Consider the following 11,362-nt stretch of genomic DNA (forward strand, 5'->3'; position numbering starts at 1 on the left):
CCCCGCACCTGTATGCATTACACACAACTTCCACCACTAAGCTACATGCCATCACACGATATGGGGTGCACAATAGGTATAAAACCACTTCTTTTCAACAAACCTAAGTGACCCCTCGCACGAAAAGGCCTTGGCGAACCTCTACTCATCTCGCCTAGACGAGGCAAGCTCGCTTGGGCGAGCTTATCAGCCCATGCCCACTGTTCACTCGCATAACAGACCAAAACCAATCCAAACAATGCAATAACATATTTCATAAACTCATAGCAAAACCCTAACTTCCATTACCTGAAAAGGGGTTAGTTGAGGACTTCGACACCCGAACCGTGACGAACAGTAGCTCAAGCAGTAGCTTCGAGAGCTGGAAGACAGTGGAACTACGAAGAATGAACAGAATGGAACAAGAGCATGAGTTGGAGGTTAACTTACTAAAAGTAGAAAACTAATCTGAGCTCACTTGATGAAAAACAGTGACTGAACCCTAGCGGAACTTCGCGGCTGCTCAAAGAGAGAGTAAGGGAGAACTATTATTCTGAAATGAGACGAATGAGTGAGTTAGAGCAGGTTTTGGATTATTAAACTCCCTATAGACCAATCCTTATACCCATGAGACCTTGAACAGCCCTTAAAGATTGGGGCTGAAAAAAAGGGCTCTACAAATATTGTTCATTTTGCTCGCTAATCAAAAATATTATTGTGTTGACTTTCTTTATTTATTAGCTTAAAATTCATGTGTCGTGATTTTTATTAGTTAACAGTATTATTTTTTTAATGTATATAAATTATTTTTATAAAAATTAGAAAATAAACTTCTAAATTAATTATAATAATAATAATAACTAGTTGTATTCATTATCTGTTACAATTTCTTTTTCGGTGAGTTATTTCACGAGCGAAAGAGTCGCATACCATAGAGGCGAAATGAACCATCTTTTTCTGCGTTTTAGAGATTGAACAGGAAACAAAAGAAGCATATTTTTCAGGGTTCTCGTTACACGACGTCGTTTTCTTCTTCTTCTTTGCTTCGATGCTTTGATATCTCCCTCATTCAGGTACTTTTCATCTTCATTTATTTGAGATCTGTTCAATTCTTCACTTCTCCGTTCAATGTATGCATTTTCTTTTTTAGGTGTTTCTGGCGTCTTCATTTACCTATAAATTGCACCGAAGTTCCGTTCTAAGTCTTATATGATGCTTTCACATAAAATTTTTTATACAGACTTTCCTTTTGGCTGTTTTTAATTTTATATGTTGGAGATTAGTCTTTTTTGGCGCTCAAAACGGGTGAATCCATATGTAACCCCGATGGTTTAAAAGTTTTATTCAGGAGAAACTTAGGAAATAAATGAAATCGTGGTTTGGATACTTACTATTTTATGTTTAAATATTTCTTTTTATTATTTAGGATGATTAGAGTGTTCTTGTAGCTGACGATTTATCTCTACTTGATTTTAATTGAACTAAGCAATGATTATGTTGCTTATAGATGCTTGGTATTAATTTATATTCTCTTCTTCAAATTTTGAATCTTTTCTGGAAGCGAACAAATATTTTGTGTTCTTATCTGTATTGGAAATTTGAAGAAAACTTTTGATTGGATTTCCGTTTGTGTTCTGATGTGTATCCTAATTGTGAGTCGTGAACTCACAAACTCAAATCTCAAATATTAGGAATATCAATATAAGCCTAGCAAGAAATCTTATTCTCCCGGCTGGGCATTATTACCTGCCTTATTACAAGAAATTCTGGGGTTAGTCTGTAGTTACAGAAGGTGTTCAGAGAATAGACTAAACCACTCAGACTGAGAATCTAACACATCATTATTTTTTTGAATGTAATAAAACAATGGCACACTGCATTAGTTTATGCAGATTTTTCTTTTTTTATATGATGACCTTTATATTCTATATTTTATTAGCATCGCACAAGCTACAAAACACTTTTTACCCTATAACATTGTTTCCACCCTACAGGGAGCTGGTTGTTCATGTCTGTTTAACCATATCAGGACTTTTGTAAATGCAAAGGTCAAATGGGTTCGAGACCCATATCTTGATAACGCAGTACTGAAAGAGAAAGATCTCAAGCAAATATGTTTTCTCAAGAACCTAATCATTTCATCTCCTTCCAAATCCCTCTTCATGTCAAAAAGGTTTACACAATTTCAACCTGGTCCTGGTCTTCCTCCAGTTGTCAAACTCACACCTCAATCCTTTTACATCCACCAACAAGAAATGGTTGTTCATAACTCTCCCACTAATCGTGAAAACACTGTTTAGAGGCTCTCAAGGCTTCTAATGCTTGCTGGCATGACAAATTGCCTCTTTATTTAATTGAGAAGCTAAAGTGGGATATGGGTCTTCCTCATGATTATGTGACGACCCTTTTGGCAGATTACCCTCATTATTTTGATGTTAGCGTTGTGGAAGATCCGTCATCAGGAAAAGAAGTGCTTGCTTTAGAGCTTGTTTTAGGGAGAAAGGAGCTTTTTGGGTCTGATGACTTAGAAAAGAGGGCAAGGAACCTGGGCATTACCGGAGATAAAAGAGGTCATGATATTGCATTTCCGTTATTTATTTTCCAAAAGGTTTTGATTTAGTAAACAGGGTGAAGACTTGGGTTGAGAATTGTCAAAAGTTGCCTTATGTTTCTGAAAGGCAATGTCACGAGAAGAATTAGCACGGTACAGAGAAAAGTAGAGAATTTTTAGAGAAGAAGTAATTTCTGCATAAAATCTCCCCGTCTTTTCGATAACAATGTGCTATATATAACATGCACTTTTGGCCTAAGCGTCTTATAGGGAAGAAAAAAACAAAAGAGCAAATAAGCAAGATTCCTTCCCCATCATTCCCTCATAATAGAATTTCACTTTGTGCTGGGGTTAGGACATATGTCACAACACAATCAGAAAATCGTTGAGGCAAACGTTATGCTCTCTGTGGCCTTCCTTCATGTGTTGGGACCTCAGTTGAGTCTTGTGGGGTCCCTTCAATTGTCTTAGTGGTTACACCAGCAGAGTTCATGGTATATTGGATTACTAATCCTAACATCTCCCCCTAGTTCGAGTAACACCTTGTCCTCAAGGTGGAATTGGTCTTTGAATTGCGGTTCCCAACTAGCTTCTTCTAGGGGCATGCCTTGCCATTGGACGAGGACCAGAATACGCGAATCCGTAGAAGATGAAACTCGTTTCCAATCAATAATGGTAGTGGGCTCTAGAATTGGTTGGTTATCATGAATCTCTGATGGTAATTGGAGAGGAGAAGGAAGGGGTCCCTTGTGAGGTCGTAAGAAACAGACATGGAATACATTGTGTATATTTGTTGTTGTAGGCAACGCCAACTCATAAGCTACTTTGCCAATCTTGTTGGTAATTTGGAATGGCCCAAAATATCGCTTCTGCAATTTACTCGAAAATCAGATCGCGATCTGAAATGAGGCTATGAGGGATGCCATGATGTTACAGACAATATTAATGAACAGCTCAACAACTGACAAGGCTGTGAAGGATCGGGGAAGCATACCAAAATGAGTCCCTTTGGAGAAGTGGTTAACCACCACTAAGATTGTTGTTAAACCTTTATATGATGGAAGACCCACAATAAAATCCAAAGAGAGGTCCTTCCAACAACGAGAAGGTGGTGGTATTGGTTGCAAAAGGCCCAGAGTTCGCTGAGTAGGTATCTTTGTCTGTTGGCGAACTGAACACTTGGCTATAAAATCTTGAACATCCTTACGAATAGTCTTCCAATAGAAATGAGCTAACAACCTGCTAAGTGTGTGAGTAACACCAGTATGCCCAACCATTGGTGTTGAGCGGAATTCATGGAGGAGTAAGGGAATAAAAGGATTGGATGAAGGTAGCCATAACTTGTCCTTGAAGGTGATGAAATCCTGGTGAACATGTAGTGAGGAAAATCACTTTGTGCAGCAGAGGTTTTACCCTTAAGATCCTGAAATTCATCATTCGTAGTAAGGGAGTATTTAAGGGCATCCAGGAAGTTAAGTTGAGGAATGGTCATGACCAACAAGGAACTCTCAGTAACATCAGTACGTGAGAGGGCATCAACAAGATTATTAGATTTTCCTACACAATACTAGATTTCGAAGTCATAGCCAAGCAATTTAAAAAGATATTTTTGTTGCTCTGGGGTGAGTACAGTCTGATGCATAAGCTCCTTTATGGAACGCTGATCTGTTTGGATTATGAAATGGTGGCCAAGCAGGTATTGATGCCACTTTTGGATAGCAGATGTTATTGCACATAATTCTCACATACGTGGATGAGTTGCGTAATTTGGGCAAAAATGCTTGCTGAAATAAGCGATCGGGTGATCCTGCTGAAATAAAATTGCACACATTCCCACACCTGAAGCATCAGTTTGAATAACAAATGTGGATTCAAAATTAGGGATCGATAGTACAGGTTCTTGCAAGAGTATCTGCTGGAGCTTTTCGAAAGCAGACTGGGCCTCCTCGTTCCAAAGGAATGCGTTCTTTTTTAAAAGCTGGGTCAACATATGAGCAATGGAGGTGTATCCTTGGATGAATTTTCTATAGAATCCCGTAAGGCCCAAGAAGCCTTAGAGCAATTTGATCGTAGTAGGTTTAGGCCAATTGTAAACTGCTTCGAGTTTATTAAGGTCTGACTGAACTTGCTGATGAGAAACGATATGCCTCAAGTACTGAATGGAATGATGCCCAATCAAACACTTGTTACCTTTCAACTTAAAATGATTTGAATGCAGTACATCAAATGTGATGTCAAGATGTGTAATATGAGAATCCAAAGAGGGACTATACACCAGAATATCATCAAAAAATACAATGATGAACTTACGCAAGTTAGGTTGAAAGAGATCATTCATCGTTGCCTGGAAGGTTGAGGGGGTGTTATAGAGCTCGAAAGGCATAACTCTGAACTCAAAGTGACAATTATGAGTACGAAAAACATTTTTCCTTGAGTCCTCGGGCACCATTAAAATCTTATGGAAACCCAAAAGGGGGTCTAATTTCGAGAACCAACAGGTATTACCTAACTCGTCAAGAAGCTTATCAACAGTAAGAATTGAGAATTTATCCTTTATGGTAATAGAGTTTAATGCTCTGTAATCAACGCAAAAGCACCAAGTGACATCCTTCCTTTTAACAAGGAGGATTAAGGAAGAGAAGGGGCTGGTACTAGGCACAATAAAACCGGAATCAAGCATCTTTTGATCCTGAGATTTGATTTCATGCTTTTGAAAATGAGGTTATCGATATGGGCAAACAGAGATGGGGGATGAATTTGGGGTGAGGCTAATAGAATGGTCAGTGGGGCGTGAAGGAGGGAGAGTTGTAGGGATGGTGAAAAGGGAGGAATATTTGGAAACAAGGTTTTGTAATTGAGGTTCAGAGGCGTTGGGTAGCAGTGGGTGTGTGTGGGTTGGTTCGGAATCACGAATAGTGTCATGGGGGTGGGATAAAGGTGTTGGGGGAAGTGGTTAAACCGGCAGAGTTCATGGTATTAGTGAGATATTGGATTACTAATCCTAACAGTTTCTCCATACGAAGATACGTTTCATCTCGAGTCAAACAGTGACCAAGTTGAGAAATGCACTGTAGCAATATTGCATGAGTTGCTTTCCCTTCTAGTGTGAAAGAAGAGAGAAAATTTTCTGTTGTTTTGGGGAGTGTTTGGTGTTGGCCTTTAGATTTAGGAAGGCTTTGGCTCATCATCGTGGTATATTTTACATTTCCAAAAAATGATATTAAAAGAAAATAAAACACTTGCATATAAATTATAGACCGTTAGACTATTTCGTTATTAAATTTGACATTTATATATATTTTTTGAAATCTCAAAATTCCATATTGCATAAAGATATTAGATATTATAAAATATTTTGGTGATTATATATATATATATATATATATATATATATATATATATATATATATATATTATTTTAAAACACAAAAGTTTAAATACTTCATAAATGATTAATGTTTATACATTTTCATAAAAACATTAATTTTATAGTAAAATGTATTACTTTAATTAACAGTACTTAAACAACACAAATTTGCAAAAGTTCTTCAAAAAGTTATGACCATAATCTTTCCTTAAGCATTAAAGATTGAACACAAAAGAAATAGAAACCATACTAATATCCAAGTAATTGTTTTGAAATGCACTTCTTATAAAGTCACTATTCTCTACTGTGATTCACTAAATATTTTTTTTTTTTGTGAAAATAACTCATGCATGCGAGTATTTTTATTTTCTTTTTAGAACATTTCTTATTCAAACTTTACATAACATTCTCTTTCGTTGAATTTAATTTTTGTTTCTAGGGAACAAGAAGTCAATCACTACAAAAACACATTGTAATGGAGTGGGAGGAAGATCAAGAATTCGTGAATCAACAAGAAACACTGATGGTTGTTTCTTTAATGGGGTTTCTTTATTCAGTGGCGATGATGCTTGTGTCATCGTTGTTCTCTCATCACTTATTATCAATCTTGTTCATTCTTCTATTTGGAATCGGATCTGCTGTTAGTCTCACACTTTTGACAACCATTTCACCCACACTTGCTTATGTAGGGTTTTTCATTTGGTTTTTCATCTTTGCTTTTATTTGCTATCACAATCGCTTAAGACCAAAGGAATTTAAGAATTTTATTCCGTGAAAGATATTTTCTCTTTGTACAAGACAAAGTGTTCTAAAAACCATTGTTTATACAAGCATAGAGAGCGCATTATTATGATGAACAATTTTTGTCTTGTGTTTTTGTGAGTATGCCAAGATAGAAAAATATTCAATATATGAAATCAATTGTTCTTGTCATATTCATTGTTGGCTTTTTTCATGTTAGTTGTTTTCTGAATGGTTTTATTGATCATTAATTTCTGTCAAGATAATTTTTTAGTAAAATTTTCTCTCTGCCTTACTTTTACAGTCACAAAAAACTCATAAGATTATGTGTAATGGAATTTATTGAGTTATCTAAATTATATAAAATATTTGTTGTAGCATATAAATAATAGGGAAGACAATCTTGTAACACTTCTTTCAATATATTCTTTTATTAGTTAAAATTTATAGAAAATACAAATAAAGAGAGATTGATTCAATAAATAGTTCAAGTGTGAATATAAATAAATATGATTTAACATAGCTTGGATAAATTAAAACTCTTTTATAATTTTTGTATTCTCAATTATTATTATGTTCCCTTTGCTTCCTTATCTTGAAGTGATTTTCGAAGTTTAATATTTATGAACTTTTCTTTTCAAAAAATTATTTTTTTGTCATCAATTTAAAGTAAAGAATTAAAATATTTATTATTTCGAATTCAACGTCATCCAAATAGTTATATGAGAAGTTTCTTCCAAATATACACAAGTAACAAGAGTACCTACTTGAATTAAAATAAAACTACACCACACCTCTTTTAATACTAAAATATACTCATTTTTAAGTTTTCAATAAAATGATAATGACATTTTTTTTCCAATATTTGAAAATCATACGTTTCACTTTTTTTTTAAATAAAAACACTTATTTCTATTATATTTTTAATGAATAAAAATATGTTCAATTATAATTTTTTTTGTCTTATAAGTACCTAGAAAATAGATTAAAATCATTCACTACAAGAAAATTTGATATTATCAATAATTAAAATCTGTCGGTAATGTTTAAAATATGTTGATAAAGCAAAATTATTGATGAATTATCGGCGGTTAAAAATTCGTCAATAGAACTCTTGTCGATAAATTTTACTGACAGAAATTTTGTTTTGTCAGTAATTACCATGAAAAATTCTATCGATAAAATTCGTCAATAATTACTGATTAAAAAATTCGTCAATAATTATCGACCAAAAAATTTGTAGGTAATTATCGATCAAAAAATATGTCGGTAAATAGTGCGCACTAGTTCATCTTCTTCCTCCTCCCTCTTTCTTCTTTTTTCCTTTAAGGGTTTTTTTTTTCTTCCAAAACCTCCTCCACTCCATCTCGGTAAATCCATTGTTGCCACTATCATCGTCACCGACACCCCGTTTCCCACACTCATCTTTATTCCTTCTTTTCTCTTTCTCTTTAATCACCCCCATTGTGTCACCACCATGTCTCCTCTACACCACCGTCGCATCGTTGTTGTGCCACCACCTCGTCATCGCTGCGCCTCTGCGACATCTCCTAAACTTTCAACAAATAAATTCGTTAGTAAAAAAATTTTAAATTATCGATGAATTTTAAGTTATGTACGTACCGACGAATTTTACCTATACAAAAATTCATTAGTAATACAGATTTGGCTGGAAAATTTCCTACTCTTTTTATTAACAGATTTGTCGGTAATTATTTTTAAAATTATCGACGGATTTTACCGATGGATTTTAAGTTATGTAAGTACCGACGATTTTTTTGTCAATAAATTAAATTTATATTATCGACAAATTTTTTGTCAATAATTAAAATATCAAAGTTCGTCAGTAAAATCTGTTGATTATTCAAATTTACCAACGAATATACATATGTTAATAATTCCAATACTTTTTATAGTGATCGACGAATTTTTAAAGGATGAAAAAAGAATATTTCAATACTAAAAGGTTAATCGCTGCTACAATCCATGGTGTTGTTGTTCATGGTGCAGATTTGTGGTGAACGTTGGTGGTTTTGTCTTCGGAGACATGTTGTGAGACGATAGTGGACTCATTGATGTGTGAAGGTGCAAGTGGTGGAGGTTCCTAGATGGTGTGGTTGTTTTTGGTGAATCGAAGATGGATGGCGGCTTCCATGGTGGTTCAAAGGTGGCGAAAGAATCTAGGGTTGATTTTCTATAGCACCATATGGTTTCAGTTCTCATAAGAATCGAGGCAGAATATGGGACTTCTGCTTCGATTCACACTCAAGGCCAAAATTTGATCCCATTTGGCCTCGTCCTAATATGCCTCAGTTCTAAAATCAAGGTAGAATGCCAAAAATAACATCTACCAAATTCCCTTCCTTCATTGATATCAGAGTGAATAACATAGTAAGTTCATCTTTCACCCTATTTAATGTTATTTTGGCTTTTTGAGTTGCATATGTTGTTACTCAATGCATATAACTTAAATGTGCTCAAACTATTTTTTTTTCTAAATTAGTACAACTAAACTTATTATATTAACTAACTAAATTCTCCCATTAGAAACCTAATAACAAATTATTAAGATATAGAGGCTATTATTACATAAATTAATCTTTTATTTATAAATTATATTTATTACATATATTTTGTTTAAATGATAAATTAAATTAAATTAATAATTTTTTATTTAATATTATAAAAAATATTAAAGCAATTCTTATTAATTATATTTAAAATGAAGTGATTAATTAATTTTCTTTAACTATTTATAATTTCTTACATTTTTTTCATATGTTAATTTATTTAAAATTAAAATAAAATAATTATTGATTAATTTATATTATTACAAATTTATTATATTTTATGGCACAATTTTTTGTATATGTTTATTTCTTTTTAAATTTTTAAATAGACAAATAAATTATTTATGGTACATTATAAAAAAAACAATATGTATGTTAGTATTTAATTTATAAAATATAAATATTTAACTTAATTTAATTATACACTTATAAATAATTAATATTTATTTATCTTTATTAAAACAATGAAATATTGAATATGAAAGAAAAGTAAATAATTAAAAACATAAAACCTATGTTACCCAACAATTTCACATGGTCGTGTTCAAAAACTTTGATTTTGAAGAAGTTTTTGAAAAGAGTTCCTGCAGAGTCTTTTCTTACCACAATTTTTGAACTTCTCGGAAGGATACTCTACAGTCCTATTTGTCATTTCTTCGCCACTTGTCATTTGATGGGGCGTTTAGGGGTTACCTGTAAAAAGGATTCCAACGATCAAGTCAGGAAAAAATCTCCAAGTCAAATCTCAGATTATGCACTAATGAAATGCGTACCTCTAATTATTGGGGTCCACTCTTATTTATAAAAGTTTAATCTCTTTTTCCATTGTTTAGATCATGGTTTGAGCCTGGATTACTTCTTTGGTGACCTAATCACATGTTGGGCTTGTATGGGCCTGGTTGGGCCCAGGTTTTGGATTCAACACCTTTCCCACAATGTCTTTAACTAATTTCCTTCAAGTTAGAGTAGGTGGCGTTGCCGATTACGAGAAGGCCATGTAGTTAATGAACATGGTCGTCATGTAGATGTTGCTTCACTGTGTGGTATTTTTAAGTTTGACGAATATTTTGTCAGTTAGCGGTCTTTAAGGTTGGCAATTTTCCTAAGTTAGCAGTCCATTTTGAATATTATAACATAGTAGCTAGCTTTGGTCATTGGTTCATAGCGGCCAGTTCGGCCACTATGGTACAAAAACTTTACTTCCAAATTCTCAATTCACTTGACAAATATCCATAAGTGTTCGAAATTCTTGGAAGCCCCAAGTCTGTGACCCTGCAAAACCTTATAAGCCTTGAGTTTATGTGCCTACAAAACCTTGGAAGTTTTGAGTTTGTGAGCCTGTGATTGGGGGATTAGTTTGAATGTAGTAAAATTTCACATGATTCATATAAATTGTTCGGTAAGATTTATTATACTTTTACATAATGCTATATTTATATTAAATGCATTTTATAAGGTACAAATAATAAAAGCATGGAATACTTTGACTTGATGCAATTTGCTATGATTTTGCTAAGGATTAACTAAAGATAAGTTATTATAATTAGCAAGGGATTGACTAGGGATTAGCTAGGGATAAGTTTGTGACAGATCAACAAGGGATTTGCTACAACCAGTTTTCTATGGATCAACTAGGGATTTTCTATAACTAGTTTGCTGCAGATCAACTATGTATTTACTACAACTAATTTGCTAGTATTTAGCTAAGGATTTGGTACAACTAGTTTGCTAGGGATTAATTGGAGATTAACATGTTTTCGTAGGTATTAGAGTTTAGGGTTTAGATAGTCTCACCAATGATTGTATGCATTTTTATACTTATACGAGAAAAACACGATTAAATAAGAACAATATAAAAACAATTAAAGTTTCAAAGTGAAAACGTTGGTTCAAAAGAGTTTGAAATTAAAGATACAATTGTTCACTATAGTCTTCTGTTGTAGGCATTCACTATCCTTTTATATAACTACTAGATGAACATTTTTTTGTTAAAGGTATCCATTTTTTCAACATCTTTAGTTGACTATGATCTTTCATGCATTATTTTACATTTTAGCCATAAATTTTTGTTTGCTTCCATCATTTAATCTGAAAATGATATACAGATTTTGTTTAAAGGTTTTTTCTTTTTAAATATTTACGTATATTTTTTAA

At 33.4% G+C, this 11,362-nt stretch overlaps 1 pseudogene; it reads left to right on the forward strand.

The window, feature by feature from the left end:
• Positions 1-386: 386 nt before the first annotated feature.
• On the forward strand, positions 387-6,571 carry LOC114170272 (annotated as a pseudogene).
• Positions 6,572-11,362: the final 4,791 nt, after the last annotated feature.

Source organism: Vigna unguiculata, chromosome 11 (genome assembly GCF_004118075.2).
Source record: "Vigna unguiculata cultivar IT97K-499-35 chromosome 11, ASM411807v1, whole genome shotgun sequence".
Taxonomy (NCBI): Eukaryota; Viridiplantae; Streptophyta; class Magnoliopsida; order Fabales; family Fabaceae; genus Vigna; species Vigna unguiculata.